The 15,109-nt window shown below is 36.1% G+C and overlaps 14 non-coding genes across 14 annotated transcripts; all 14 read right to left on the reverse strand.

Moving 5' to 3' along the window:
- Window positions 1–1,117: 1,117 nt before the first annotated feature.
- On the reverse strand, window positions 1,118–1,199 carry TRNAS-GCU (transfer RNA serine (anticodon GCU)). Its single transcript has one exon. It is a non-coding gene; the product is annotated as a tRNA-Ser (tRNA).
- Window positions 1,200–2,263: 1,064 nt separating this feature from the next.
- TRNAS-GCU (transfer RNA serine (anticodon GCU)) lies at window positions 2,264–2,345 on the reverse strand. Its single transcript has one exon. It is a non-coding gene; the product is annotated as a tRNA-Ser (tRNA).
- A 430-nt stretch (window positions 2,346–2,775) lies between these two features.
- TRNAS-GCU (transfer RNA serine (anticodon GCU)) lies at window positions 2,776–2,857 on the reverse strand. Its single transcript has one exon. It is a non-coding gene; the product is annotated as a tRNA-Ser (tRNA).
- A 1,060-nt stretch (window positions 2,858–3,917) lies between these two features.
- TRNAS-GCU (transfer RNA serine (anticodon GCU)) lies at window positions 3,918–3,999 on the reverse strand. The gene has a single exon. It is a non-coding gene; the product is annotated as a tRNA-Ser (tRNA).
- A 430-nt stretch (window positions 4,000–4,429) lies between these two features.
- On the reverse strand, window positions 4,430–4,511 carry TRNAS-GCU (transfer RNA serine (anticodon GCU)). The gene has a single exon. It is a non-coding gene; the product is annotated as a tRNA-Ser (tRNA).
- Window positions 4,512–5,571: 1,060 nt separating this feature from the next.
- On the reverse strand, window positions 5,572–5,653 carry TRNAS-GCU (transfer RNA serine (anticodon GCU)). The gene has a single exon. It is a non-coding gene; the product is annotated as a tRNA-Ser (tRNA).
- Window positions 5,654–6,716: 1,063 nt separating this feature from the next.
- TRNAS-GCU (transfer RNA serine (anticodon GCU)) lies at window positions 6,717–6,798 on the reverse strand. The gene has a single exon. It is a non-coding gene; the product is annotated as a tRNA-Ser (tRNA).
- Window positions 6,799–7,864: 1,066 nt separating this feature from the next.
- Window positions 7,865–7,946, reverse strand: TRNAS-GCU (transfer RNA serine (anticodon GCU)). The gene has a single exon. It is a non-coding gene; the product is annotated as a tRNA-Ser (tRNA).
- Window positions 7,947–9,007: 1,061 nt separating this feature from the next.
- On the reverse strand, window positions 9,008–9,089 carry TRNAS-GCU (transfer RNA serine (anticodon GCU)). The gene has a single exon. It is a non-coding gene; the product is annotated as a tRNA-Ser (tRNA).
- A 1,065-nt stretch (window positions 9,090–10,154) lies between these two features.
- Window positions 10,155–10,236, reverse strand: TRNAS-GCU (transfer RNA serine (anticodon GCU)). The gene has a single exon. It is a non-coding gene; the product is annotated as a tRNA-Ser (tRNA).
- A 1,065-nt stretch (window positions 10,237–11,301) lies between these two features.
- On the reverse strand, window positions 11,302–11,383 carry TRNAS-GCU (transfer RNA serine (anticodon GCU)). The gene has a single exon. It is a non-coding gene; the product is annotated as a tRNA-Ser (tRNA).
- Window positions 11,384–12,447: 1,064 nt separating this feature from the next.
- Window positions 12,448–12,529, reverse strand: TRNAS-GCU (transfer RNA serine (anticodon GCU)). The gene has a single exon. It is a non-coding gene; the product is annotated as a tRNA-Ser (tRNA).
- Window positions 12,530–13,593: 1,064 nt separating this feature from the next.
- On the reverse strand, window positions 13,594–13,675 carry TRNAS-GCU (transfer RNA serine (anticodon GCU)). The gene has a single exon. It is a non-coding gene; the product is annotated as a tRNA-Ser (tRNA).
- A 1,065-nt stretch (window positions 13,676–14,740) lies between these two features.
- On the reverse strand, window positions 14,741–14,822 carry TRNAS-GCU (transfer RNA serine (anticodon GCU)). The gene has a single exon. It is a non-coding gene; the product is annotated as a tRNA-Ser (tRNA).
- Between the last annotated feature and the right edge of the window lie 287 nt (window positions 14,823–15,109).

Below are 15,109 nucleotides of genomic sequence, written 5' to 3' on the forward strand. Positions count from 1 at the left end.
CCCCGCTAGTCGCTGCCATCTTCACTCGGGCATTGATCAGGGTAGAGGGAGGGTGTGTTAGGTGGTCCTCTGTCCTGGTAGATCTCGTGCTGTGCTGTTTAGTTCTGTGCTGTGCTGTGCTGTGTTCTGCAGTATCAGTCCAGTGGTGCTGTGTGCTGTGCTCTGTCAATTTTGAGTTCAGTGGTGCTGCTGGGTCCTGTGTGCTGTGTCCTGTTCAGTCCAGTGGTGCTGTGTCCTGTGCTCTGTGCTTCTAAGGGCATAGTTATTTCCCCAATATTCCCAAGTGTTTAAAAAATTAAAAAAAAGTTATAAAAAAAAATACAAAAAAATAATTTTAAAAAAAATTAATTATGCTGATATTAGAGTGATAGAGTTCACTAAATGTTTGCATAAGTGTCCTTAATGAAAAGACTGACAATAAATAACAAGAGTTGAGTTTGAATCTCAGAAGATCCTTTATTTGTGTCTTTCAACATGACAATTTGATGTTTGCTGCCATTGTAGAAGAAAAGAACAGTCATCCATGAATATGACATGCCAACTTCCGTTATTCCGTCTTCAACTACACTTCCTTAATGGACTAGATTCTGATGCAACTTTGTTCATCTTCTTGCTTTTTGACTCTGAAATCATTATACAAAAGCATATTTAGATGGCATTAACTAACCTGTGAAGGGTGGATTTACAACACACCTTGTACTGCCCAATAGATGTGCAGTATATCACTTCAAAACAATCGGTTTTCAAGGAAAAGTCTGGTTCTTTAATCCCAAGAAGATTCCAGACATAAGGCACTGGTATAATAGCTGCTGAAAAATGTGTATTAGAAAGTTACTTTCTCAGGATCAATTAGAAATCAATCACTTTTAAGGTCAAGGTAGAATGCAGGGAAAAATGTAGTTTTCAGTTCCATGGGACCTACAAAATAGTGTCAAGAATTGTATTTCTACAAAGGAAATCTTTATGTTACTTGAGTAATCTTGGAGGTTAAATACTGTTTTCACTTCTATCATTTTTGAGTAGAATTAGATTTTGACTGGATTTGATTTGTTTGAACATATTCTTCTTTTTTAGCCCATTGGGGCCGTTTTGAATAAAATTTGCAGGTAACTTAGGACGACGAGGATGGGATTCAAATCCATGCGTGCAGAGCACAATGGATTAGCAGTCCATCGCCTTAACCACTCGGCCACCTCGTCCTACTTTTTTTTTAAACAGCGTTTTTTTCAAACATTTTTTGGAGAAACTCCTTTTAGACTGATGTTAAATTGAAATGTAGTGAGTTATCTAGCTTTGAAGTGAATGCATTTTACCTATTTAGATTCTCATCGTTATCACAGGGACTGGATATAAATCCACTCGTAACTGAGCCTTTGCTTGATGATCATGTATACTACTTTCAGTTGAAATATATTTTTGAACTACCTCTACCATGATGGTGCACCATCACAGACACAAATTCATATCTGATATAGCTGGTTAATAACATGACTTATGCTGATATTAGAGTGATAGAGTTCACTAAATGTTTGCATAAGTGTCCTTAATGAAAAGACTGACAATAAATAACAGGAGTTGAGTTTGAATCTCAGCAGATCCTTTATTTGTGTCTTTCAACATCACAATTTGATGTTTGCTGCCATTGTAGAAGAAAAAAAGACAGTCATCCATGAATATGACATGCCAACTTCCATTATTCCGTCTTCAACTACACTTCCTTAATGGACTAGATTCTGATGCAACTTTGTTCATCTTCTTGCTTTTTGACTCTGAAATCATTATACAAAAGCATATTTAGATGGCAGTAACTAACCTGTGAAGGGTGGATTTGCAACACACCTTGTACTGCCCAATAGATGTGCAGTATATCACTTCAAAACAATCGGTTTTCAAGGAAAAGTCTGGTTCTTTAATCCCAAGAAGATTCCAGACATAAGGCACTGGTATAATAGCTGCTGAAAAATGTGTATTAGAAAGTTACTTTCTCAGGATCAATTAGAAATCAATCACTTTTAAGGTCAAGGTAGAATGCAGGGAAAAATGTAGTTTTCAGTTCCATGGGACCTACAAAATAGTGTCAAGAATTGTATTTCTACAAAGGAAATCTTTATGTTACTTGAGTAATCTTGGAGGTTAAATACTGTTTTCACTTCTATCAATTTTGAGTAGAATTGGATTTTGATTGGATTTGATTTGTTTGAACATATTCTTCTTTTTTAGCCCGTTGGGGCCGTTTTGAATAAAATTTGCAGGTAACTCAGGACGATGAGGATGGGATTCGAACCCATGCGTGCAGAGCACAATGGATTAGCAGTCCATCGCCTTAACCACTCGGCCACCTCGTCCCACTATTTTTTTATATGACATCCATGAATATGACATGCCAACTTCCATTATTCCGTCTTCAACTACACTTCCTTAATGGACTAGATTCTGATGCAACTTTGTTCATCTTCTTGCTTTTTGACTCTGAAATCAATATACAAAAGCATATTTAGATGGTAGTAACTAACCTGTGAAGGGTGGATTTGCAACACACCTTGTACTGCCCAATAGATGTGCAGTATATCACTTCAAAACAATCGGTTTTCAAGGAAAAGTCTGGTTCTTTAATCCCAAGAAGATTCCAGACATAAGGCACTGGTATAAATACTGTTTTCACTTCTATCAATTTTGAGTAGAATTGGATTTTGATTGGATTTGATTTCTTCGAACATATTCTTCTTTTTTAGCCCATTGGGGCCGTTTTGAATAAAATTTGCAGGTAACTCAGGACGACGAGGATGGGATTCGAACCCATGCGTGCAGAGCACAATGGATTAGCAGTCCATCGCCTTAACCACTCGGCCACCTCGTCCTACTATTTTTTTATACAGCGTTTTTTTCCAACATTTTTTGGAGAAACTCCTTTTAGACTGATGTTAAATTGAAATGTAGTGAGTTGTCTAGCTTTGAAGTGAATGCATTTTACCTATTTAGATTCTCATCGTTATCACAGGGACTGGATATAAATCCACTCGTAACTGAGCCTTTACTTGATGATCATTTATACTACTTTCAGTTGAAATATATTTTTGAACTACCTCTACCATGATGGTGCACCATCACAGACACAAATTCATATCTGATATAGCTGGTAACATGACTTATGCTGATATTAGAGTGATAGAGTTCACTAAATGTTTGCATGAGTGTCCTTAATGAAAAGACTGACAATAAATAACAGGAGTTGAGTTTGAATCTCAGCAGATCCTTTATTTGTGTCTTTCAACATCACAATTTGATGTTTGCTGCCATTGTAGAAGAAAAAAAGACAGTCATCCATGAATATGACATGCCAATTTCCATTATTCCGTCTTCAACTACACTTCCTTAATGGACTAGATTCTGATGCAACTTTGTTCATCTTCTTGCTTTTTGACTCTGAAATCATTATACAAAAGCATATTTAGATGGCAGTAACTAACCTGTGAAGGGTGGATTTGCAACACACCTTGTACTGCCCAATAGATGTGCAGTATATCACTTCAAAACAATCGGTTTTCAAGGAAAAGTCTGGTTCTTTAATCCCAAGAAGATTCCAGACATAAGGCACTGGTATAATAGCTGCTGAAAAATGTGTATTAGAAAGTTACTTTCTTAGGATCAATTAGAAATCAATCACTTTTAAGGTCAAGGTAGAATGCAGGGAAAAATGTAGTTTTCAGTTCCATGGGACCTACAAAATAGTGTCAAGAATTGTATTTCTACAAAGGAAATCTTTATGTTACTTGAGTAATCTTGGAGGTTAAATACTGTTTTCACTTCTATCAATTTTGAGTAGAATTGGATTTTGATTGGATTTGATTTGTTTGAACATATTCTTCCTTTTTAGCCCGTTGGGGCCGTTTTGAATAAAATTTGCAGGTAACTCAGGACGACGAGGATGGGATTCGAACCCATGCATGCAGAGCACAATGGATTAGCAGTCCATCGCCTTAACCACTCGGCCACCTCGTCCCACTATTTTTTTATATGACATCCATGAATATGACATGCCAACTTCCATTATTCCGTCTTCAACTACACTTCCTTAATGGACTAGATTCTGATGCAACTTTGTTCATCTTCTTGCTTTTTGACTCTGAAATCAATATACAAAAGCATATTTAGATGGTAGTAACTAACCTGTGAAGGGTGGATTTGCAACACACCTTGTACTGCCCAATAGATGTGCAGTATATCACTTCAAAACAATCGGTTTTCAAGGAAAAGTCTGGTTCTTTAATCCCAAGAAGATTCCAGACATAAGGCACTGGTATAAATACTGTTTTCACTTCTATCAATTTTGAGTAGAATTGGATTTTGATTGGATTTGATTTCTTCGAACATATTCTTCTTTTTTAGCCCATTGGGGCCGTTTTGAATAAAATTTGCAGGTAACTCAGGACGACGAGGATGGGATTCGAACCCATGCGTGCAGAGCACAATGGATTAGCAGTCCATCGCCTTAACCACTCGGCCACCTCGTCCTACTATTTTTTTATACAGCGTTTTTTTCCAACATTTTTTGGAGAAACTCCTTTTAGACTGATGTTAAATTGAAATGTAGTGAGTTGTCTAGCTTTGAAGTGAATGCATTTTACCTATTTAGATTCTCATCGTTATCACAGGGACTGGATATAAATCCACTCGTAACTGAGCCTTTACTTGATGATCATTTATACTACTTTCAGTTGAAATATATTTTTGAACTACCTCTACCATGATGGTGCACCATCACAGACACAAATTGATATCTGATATAGCTGGTAACATGACTTATGCTGATATTAGAGTGATAGAGTTCACTAAATGTTTGCATGAGTGTCCTTAATGAAAAGACTGACAATAAATAACAGGAGTTGAGTTTGAATCTCAGCAGATCCTTTATTTGTGTCTTTCAACATCACAATTTGATGTTTGCTGCCATTGTAGAAGAAAAAAAGACAGTCATCCATGAATATGACATGCCAATTTCCATTATTCCGTCTTCAACTACACTTCCTTAATGGACTAGATTCTGATGCAACTTTGTTCATCTTCTTGCTTTTTGACTCTGAAATCATTATACAAAAGCATATTTAGATGGCAGTAACTAACCTGTGAAGGGTGGATTTGCAACACACCTTGTACTGCCCAATAGATGTGCAGTATATCACTTCAAAACAATCGGTTTTCAAGGAAAAGTCTGGTTCTTTAATCCCAAGAAGATTCCAGACATAAGGCACTGGTATAATAGCTGCTGAAAAATGTGTATTAGAAAGTTACTTTCTTAGGATCAATTAGAAATCAATCACTTTTAAGGTCAAGGTAGAATGCAGGGAAAAATGTAGTTTTCAGTTCCATGGGACCTACAAAATAGTGTCAAGAATTGTATTTCTACAAAGGAAATCTTTATGTTACTTGAGTAATCTTGGAGGTTAAATACTGTTTTCACTTCTATCAATTTTGAGTAGAATTGGATTTTGATTGGATTTGATTTGTTTGAACATATTCTTCCTTTTTAGCCCGTTGGGGCCGTTTTGAATAAAATTTGCAGGTAACTCAGGACGACGAGGATGGGATTCGAACCCATGCATGCAGAGCACAATGGATTAGCAGTCCATCGCCTTAACCACTCGGCCACCTCATCCATTTATTTTTTATACAGCGTTTTTTTCCAACATTTTTTGGAGAAACTCCTTTTAGACTGATGTTAAATTGAAATGTAGTGAGTTGTCTAGCTTTGAAGTGAATGCATTTTACCTATTTAGATTCTCATCGTTATCACAGGGACTGGATATAAATCCACTCGTAACTGAGCCTTTGCTTGATGATCATTTATACTACTTTCAGTTGAAATATATTTTTGAACTACCTCTACCATGATGGTGCACCATCACAGACACAAATTCATATCTGATATAGCTGGTTAATAACATGACTTATGCTGATATTAGAGTGATAGAGTTCACTAAATGTTTGCATGAGTGTCCTTAATGAAAAGACTGACAATAAATAACAGGAGTTGAGTTTGAATCTCAGCAGATCCTTTATTTGTGTCTTTCAACATCACAATTTGATGTTTGCTGCCATTGTAGAAGAAAAAAAGACAGTCATCCATGAATATGACATGCCAACTTCCGTTATTCCGTCTCCAACTACACTTCCTTAATGGACTAGATTCTGATGCAACTTTGTTCATCTTCTTGCTTTTTGACTCTGAAATCATTATACAAAAGCATATTTAGATGGCAGTAACTAACCTGTGAAGGGTGGATTTCCAACACACCTTGTACTGCCCAATAGATGTGCAGTATATCACTTCAAAACAATCGGTTTTCAAGGAAAAGTCTGGTTCTTTATTCCCAAGAAGATTCCAGACATAAGGCACTGGTATAATAGCTGCTGAAAAATGTGTATTAGAAAGTTACTTTCTCAGGATCAATTAGAAATCAATCACTTTTAAGGTCAAGGTAGAATGCAGGGAAAAATGTAGTTTTCAGTTCCATGGGACCTACAAAATAGTGTCAAGAATTGTATTTCTACAAAGGAAATCTTTATGTTACTTGAGTAATCTTGGAGGTTAAATACTGTTCTCACTTCTATCATTTTTGAGTAGAATTAGATTTTGACTGGATTTGAACTGTTTGAACATATTCTTCTTCTTTAGCCCGCTGGGGCAGTTTTGAATAAAATTTGCAGGTAGCTCAGGACGACGAGGATGGGATTCAAACCCATGCGTGCAGAGCACAATGGATTAGCATTCCATCGCCTTAACCACTCGGCCACCTCGTCCTACTTTTTTTTTTTATACAGCGTTTTTTTCCAACATTTTTTGGAGAAACTCCTTTTAGACTGATGTTAAATGGAAATGTAGTGAGTTGTCTAGCTTTGAAGTGAATGCATTTTACCTATTTAGATTCTCATCGTTATCACAGGGACTGGATATAAATCCACTCGTAACTGAGCCTTTGCTTGATGATCATTTATACTACTTTCAGTTGAAATATATTTTTGAACTACCTCTACCATGATGGTGCACCATCACAGACACAAATTCATATCTGATATAGCTGGTTAATAATATGACTTATGCTGATATTCGAGTGATAGAGTTCACTAAATGTTTGCATGAGTGTCCTTAATGAAAAGACTGACAATAAATAACAGGAGTTGAGTTTGAATCTCAGCAGATCCTTTATTTGTGTCTTTCAACATCACAATTTGATGTTTGCTGCCATTGTAGAAGAAAAAAAGACAGTCATCCATGAATATGACATGCCAACTTCCATTATTCCGTCTTCAACTACACTTCCTTAATGGACTAGATTCTGATGCAACTTTGTTCATCTTCTTGCTTTTTGACTCTGAAATCATTATAAAAAAGCATATTTAGATGGCAGTAACTAACCTGTGAAGGGTGGATTTGCAACACACCTTGTACTGCCCAATAGATGGGCAGTATATCACTTCAAAACAATCGGTTTTCAAGGAAAAGTCTGGTTCTTTAATCCCAAGAAGATTCCAGACATAAGGCACTGGTATAATAGCTGCTGAAAAATGTGTATTAGAAAGTTACTTTCTCAGGATCAATTAGAAATCAATCACTTTTAAGGTCAAGGTAGAATGCAGGGAAAAATGTAGTTTTCAGTTCCATGGGACCTACAAAATAGTGTCAAGAATTGTATTTCTACAAAGGAAATCTTTATGTTACTTGAGTAATCTTGGAGGTTAAATACTGTTTTCACTTCTATCAATTTTGAGAAGAATTGGATTTTGATTGGATTTGATTTGTTTGAACATATTCTTCCTTTTTAGCCCGTTGGGGCCGTTTTGAATAAAATTTGCAGGTAACTCAGGACGACGAGGATGGGATTCGAACCCATGCGTGCAGAGCACAATGGATTAGCAGTCCATCGCCTTAACCACTCGGCCACCTCGTCCTACTTATTTTTTAGACTGCGTCTTTTTCGAACATTTTTTGGAGAAACTCCTTTTAGACTGATGTTAAATTGAAATGTAGTGAGTTATCTAGCTTTGAAGTGAATGCATTTTACCTATTTAGATTCTCATCGTTATCACAGGGACTGGATATAAATCCACTCGTAACTGAGCCTTTGCTTGATGATCATTTATACTACTTTCAGTTGAAATATATTTTTGAACTACCTCTACCATGATGGTGCACCATCACAGACACAAATTCATATCTGATATAGCTGGTAACATGACTTATGCTGATATTAGAGTGATAGAGTTCACTAAATGTTTGCATGAGTGTCCTTAATGAAAAGACTGACAATAAATAACAGGAGTTGAGTTTGAATCTCAGCAGATCCTTTATTTGTGTCTTTCAACATCACAATTTGATCTTTGCTGCCATTGTAGAAGAAAAAAAGACAGTCATCCATGAATAGGACATGCCAACTTCCATTATTCCGTCTTCAACTACACTTCCTTAATGGACTAGATTCTGATGCAACTTTGTTCATCTTCTTGCTTTTTGACTCTGAAATCATTATACAAAAGCATATTAAGATGGCAGTAACTAACCTGTGAAGGGTGGATTTCCAACACACCTTGTACTGCCCAATAGATGTGCAGTATATCACTTCAAAACAATCGGTTTTCAAGGAAAAGTCTGGTTATTTAATCCCAAGAAGATTCCAGACATAAGGCACTGGTATAATAGCTGCTGAAAAATGTGTATTAGAAAGTTACTTTCTCAGGATCAATTAGAAATCAATCACTTTTAAGGTCAAGGTAGAATGCAGGGAAAAATGTAGTTTTCAGTTCCATGGGACCTACAAAATAGTGTCAAGAATTGTATTTCTACAAAGGAAATCTTTATGTTACTTGAGTAATCTTGGAGGTTAAATACTGTTTTCACTTCTATCAATTTTGAGTAGAATTGGATTTTGACTGGATTTGATTTGTTTGAACATATTCTTCTTTTTTTAGCCCGTTGGGGCCGTTTTGAATAAAATTTGCAGGTAACTCAGGACGACGAGGATGGGATTCGAACCCATGCGTGCAGAGCACAATGGATTAGCAGTCCATCGCCTTAACCACTCGGCCACCTCGTCCTTCTTATTTTTTAGACTGCGTCTTTTTCGAACATTTTTTGGAGAAACTCCTTTTAGACTGATGTTAAATTGAAATGTAGTGAGTTATCTAGCTTTGAAGTAAATGCATTTTACCTATTTAGATTCTCATCGTTATCACAGGGACTGGATATAAATCCACTCGTAACTGAGCCTTTGCTTGATGATCATTTATACTACTTTCAGTTGAAATATATTTTTGAACTACCTCTACCATGATGGTGCACCATCACAGACACAAATTCATATCTGATATAGCTGGTTAATAACATGACTTATGCTGATATTAGAGTGATAGAGTTCACTAAATGTTTGCATGAGTGTCCTTAATGAAAAGACTGACAATAAAGAACAGGAGTTGAGTTTGAATCTCAGCAGATCCTTTATTTGTGTCTTTCAACATCACAATTTGATCTTTGCTGCCATTGTAGAAGAAAAAAAGACAGTCATCCATGAATATGACATGCCAACTTCAATTATTCCGTCTTCAACTACACTTCCTTAATGGACTAGATTCTGATGCAACTTTGTTCATCTTCTTGCTTTTTGACTCTGAAATCATTATACAAAAGCATATTTAGATGGCAGTAACTAACCTGTGAAGGGTGGATTTGCAACACACCTTGTACTGCCCAATAGATGTGCAGTATATCACTTCAAAACATGTGGTTTTCAAGGAAAAGTCTGGTTCTTTAATCCCAAGAAGATTCCAGACATAAGGCACTGGTATAATAGCTGCTGAAAAATGTGTATTAGAAAGTTACTTTCTCAGGATCAATTAGAAATCAATCACTTTTAAGGTCAAGGTAGAATGCAGGGAAAAATGTAGTTTTCAGTTCCATGGGACCTACAAAATAGTGTCAAGAATTGTATTTCTACAAAGGAAATCTTTATGTTACTTGAGTAATCTTGGAGGTTAAATACTGTTTTCACTTCTATCAATTTTGAGTAGAATTGGATTTTGACTGGATTTGATTTGTTTGAACATATTCTTCTTTTTTTAGCCCGTTGGGGCCGTTTTGAATAAAATTTGCAGGTAACTCAGGACGACGAGGATGGGATTCGAACCCATGCGTGCAGAGCACAATGGATTAGCAGTCCATCGCCTTAACCACTCGGCCACCTCGTCCTTCTTATTTTTTAGACTGCGTCTTTTTCGAACATTTTTTGGAGAAACTCCTTTTAGACTGATGTTAAATTGAAATGTAGTGAGTTATCTAGCTTTGAAGTAAATGCATTTTACCTATTTAGATTCTCATCGTTATCACAGGGACTGGATATAAATCCACTCGTAACTGAGCCTTTGCTTGATGATCATTTATACTACTTTCAGTTGAAATATATTTTTGAACTACCTCTACCATGATGGTGCACCATCACAGACACAAATTCATATCTGATATAGCTGGTTAATAACATGACTTATGCTGATATTAGAGTGATAGAGTTCACTAAATGTTTGCATGAGTGTCCTTAATGAAAAGACTGACAATAAAGAACAGGAGTTGAGTTTGAATCTCAGCAGATCCTTTATTTGTGTCTTTCAACATCACAATTTGATCTTTGCTGCCATTGTAGAAGAAAAAAAGACAGTCATCCATGAATATGACATGCCAACTTCAATTATTCCGTCTTCAACTACACTTCCTTAATGGACTAGATTCTGATGCAACTTTGTTCATCTTCTTGCTTTTTGACTCTGAAATCATTATACAAAAGCATATTTAGATGGCAGTAACTAACCTGTGAAGGGTGGATTTGCAACACACCTTGTACTGCCCAATAGATGTGCAGTATATCACTTTAAAACATGTGGTTTTCAAGGAAAAGTCTGGTTCTTTAATCCCAAGAAGATTCCAGACATAAGGCACTGGTATAATAGCTGCTGAAAAATGTGTATTAGAAAGTTACTTTCTCAGGATCAATTAGAAATCAATCACTTTTAAGGTCAAGGTAGAATGCAGGGAAAAATGTAGTTTTCAGTTCCATGGGACCTACAAAATAGTGTCAAGAATTGTATTTCTACAAAGGAAATCTTTATGTTACTTGAGTAATCTTGGAGGTTAAATACTGTTTTCACTTCTATCAATTTTGAGTAGAATTGGATTTTGACTGGATTTGATTTGTTTGAACATATTCTTCTTTTTTTAGCCCGTTGGGGCCGTTTTGAATAAAATTTGCAGGTAACTCAGGACGACGAGGATGGGATTCGAACCCATGCGTGCAGAGCACAATGGATTAGCAGTCCATCGCCTTAACCACTCGGCCACCTCATCCTACTTATTTTTTAGACTGCGTCTTTTTCGAACATTTTTTGGAGAAACTCCTTTTAGACTGATGTTAAATTGAAATGTAGTGAGTTATCTAGCTTTGAAGTAAATGCATTTTACCTATTTAGATTCTCATCGTTATTACAGGGACTGGATATAAATCCACTCGTAACTGAGCCTTTGCTTGATGATCATTTATACTACTTTCAGTTGAAATATATTTTTGAACTACCTCTACCATGATGGTGCACCATCACAGACACAAATTCATATCTGATATAGCTGGTTAATAACATGACTTATGCTGATATTAGAGTGATAGAGTTCACTAAATGTTTGCATGAGTGTCCTTAATGAAAAGACTGACAATAAATAACAGGAGTTGAGTTTGAATCTCAGCAGATCCTTTATTTGTGTCTTTCAACATCACAATTTGATGTTTGCTGCCATTGTAGAAGAAAAAAAGACAGTCATCCATGAATAGGACATGCCAACTTCCATTATTCCGTCTTCAACTACACTTCCTTAATGGACTAGATTCTGATGCAACTTTGTTCATCTTCTTGCTTTTTGACTCTGAAATCATTATACAACAGCATATTTAGATGGCAGTAACTAACCTGTGAAGGGTGGATTTGCAACACACCTTGTACTGCCCAATAGATGTGCAGTATATCACTTCAAAACAATCGGTTTTCAAGGAAAAGTCTGGTTCTTTAATCCCAAGAAGATTTCAGACATAAGGCACTGGTATAATAGCTGCTGAAAAATGTGTATTAGAAAGTTACTTTCTCAGGATTAATTAGAAATCAATCACTTTTAAGGTCAAGGTAGAATGCAGGGAAAAATGTAGTTTTCAGTTCCATGGGACCTACAAAATAGTGACAAGAATTGTATTTCTACAAAGGAAATCTTTATGTTACTTGAATAATCTTGGAGGTTAAATACTGTTTTCACTTCTATCAATTTTGAGTAGATTTGGATTTTGATTGGATTTGATTTGTTTGAACATATTCTTCTTTTTTAGTCCCTTGGGGCCGTTTTGAATAAAATTTGCAGGTAACTCAGGACAACGAGGATGGGATTTGAACCCATGCGTGCAGAGCACAATGGATTAGCAATCCATCGCTTTAACCACTCGGCCACCACATCCTACTTATTATTTACACTGCGTTTTTTCCCAACATTTTTTGGAGAAACTCCTTTTAGACTGATGTTAAATTGAAATGTAGTGAGTTGTCTAGCTTTGAAGTGAATGCATTTTACCTATTTAGATTCTCATCGTTATCACAGGGACTGGATATAAATCCACTCGTAACTGAGCCTTTGCTTGATGATCATTTATACTACTTTCAGTTGAAATATATTTTTGAACTACCTCTACCATGATGGTGCACCATCACAGACACAAATTCATATCTGATATAGCTGGTTAATAACATGACTTATGCTGATATTAGAGTGATAGAGTTCACTAAATGTTTGCATGAGTGTCCTTAATGAAAAGACTGACAATAAATAACAGGAGTTGAGTTTGAATCTCAGCAGATCCTTTATTTGTGTCTTTCAACATCACAATTTGATGTTTGCTGCCATTGTAGAAGAAAAAAAGACAGTCATCCATGAATATGACATGCCAACTTCCGTTATTCCGTCTTCAACTACACTTCCTTAATGGACTAGATTCTGATGCAACTTTGTTCATCTTCTTGCTTTTTGACTCTGAAATCATTATACAACAGCATATTTAGATAGCAGTAACTAACCTGTGAAGGGTGGATTTGCAACACACCTTGTACTGCCCAATAGATGTGCAGTATATCACTTCAAAACAATCGGTTTTCAAGGAAAAGTCTGGTTCTTTAATCCCAAGAAGATTTCAGACATAAGGCACTGGTATAATAGCTGCTGAAAAATGTGTATTAGAAAGTTACTTTCTCAGGATTAATTAGAAATCAATCACTTTTAAGGTCAAGGTAGAATGCAGGGAAAAATGTAGTTTTCAGTTCCATGGGACCTACAAAATAGTGACAAGAATTGTATTTCTACAAAGGAAATCTTTATGTTACTTGAATAATCTTGGAGGTTAAATACTGTTTTCACTTCTATCAATTTTGAGTAGATTTGGATTTTGATTGGATTTGATTTGTTTGAACATATTCTTCTTTTTTAGTCCGTTGGGGCCGTTTTGAATAAAATTTGCAGGTAACTCAGGACGACGAGGATGGGATTCGAACCCATGCGTGCAGAGCACAATGGATTAGCAGTCCATCGCCTTAACTACTCGGCCACCTCGTCCTTCTTATTTTTTAGACTGCGTCTTTTTCGAACATTTTTTGGAGAAACTCCTTTTAGACTGATGTTAAATTGAAATGTAGTGAGTTATCTAGCTTTGAAGTAAATGCATTTTACCTATTTAGATTCTCATCGTTATCACAGGGACTGGATATAAATCCACTCGTAACTGAGCCTTTGCTTGATGATCATTTATACTACTTTCAGTTGAAATATATTTTTGAACTACCTCTACCATGATGGTGCACCATCACAGACACAAATTCATATCTGATATAGCTGGTTAATAACATGACTTATGCTGATATTAGAGTGATAGAGTTCACTAAATGTTTGCATGAGTGTCCTTAATGAAAAGACTGACAATAAAGAACAGGAGTTGAGTTTGAATCTCAGCAGATCCTTTATTTGTGTCTTTCAACATCACAATTTGATCTTTGCTGCCATTGTAGAAGAAAAAAAGACAGTCATCCATGAATATGACATGCCAACTTCAATTATTCCGTCTTCAACTACACTTCCTTAATGGACTAGATTCTGATGCAACTTTGTTCATCTTCTTGCTTTTTGACTCTGAAATCATTATACAAAAGCATATTTAGATGGCAGTAACTAACCTGTGAAGGGTGGATTTGCAACACACCTTGTACTGCCCAATAGATGTGCAGTATATCACTTCAAAACATGTGGTTTTCAAGGAAAAGTCTGGTTCTTTAATCCCAAGAAGATTCCAGACATAAGGCACTGGTATAATAGCTGCTGAAAAATGTGTATTAGAAAGTTACTTTCTCAGGATCAATTAGAAATCAATCACTTTTAAGGTCAAGGTAGAATGCAGGGAAAAATGTAGTTTTCAGTTCCATGGGACCTACAAAATAGTGTCAAGAATTGTATTTCTACAAAGGAAATCTTTATGTTACTTGAGTAATCTTGGAGGTTAAATACTGTTTTCACTTCTATCAATTTTGAGTAGAATTGGATTTTGACTGGATTTGATTTGTTTGAACATATTCTTCTTTTTTTAGCCCGTTGGGGCCGTTTTGAATAAAATTTGCAGGTAACTCAGGACGACGAGGATGGGATTCGAACCCATGCGTGCAGAGCACAATGGATTAGCAGTCCATCGCCTTAACCACTCGGCCACCTCGTCCTTCTTATTTTTTAGACTGCGTCTTTTTCGAACATTTTTTGGAGAAACTCCTTTTAGACTGATGTTAAATTGAAATGTAGTGAGTTATCTAGCTTTGAAGTAAATGCATTTTACCTATTTAGATTCTCATCGTTATCACAGGGACTGGATATAAATCCACTCGTAACTGAGCCTTTGCTTGATGATCATTTATACTACTTTCAGTTGAAATATATTTTTGAACTACCTCTACCATGATGGTGCACCATCACAGACACAAATTCATATCTGATATAGCTGGTTAATAA

This window comes from Mixophyes fleayi, chromosome 10, assembly GCF_038048845.1.
Source record: "Mixophyes fleayi isolate aMixFle1 chromosome 10, aMixFle1.hap1, whole genome shotgun sequence".
NCBI lineage: Eukaryota > Metazoa > Chordata > Amphibia > Anura > Limnodynastidae > Mixophyes > Mixophyes fleayi.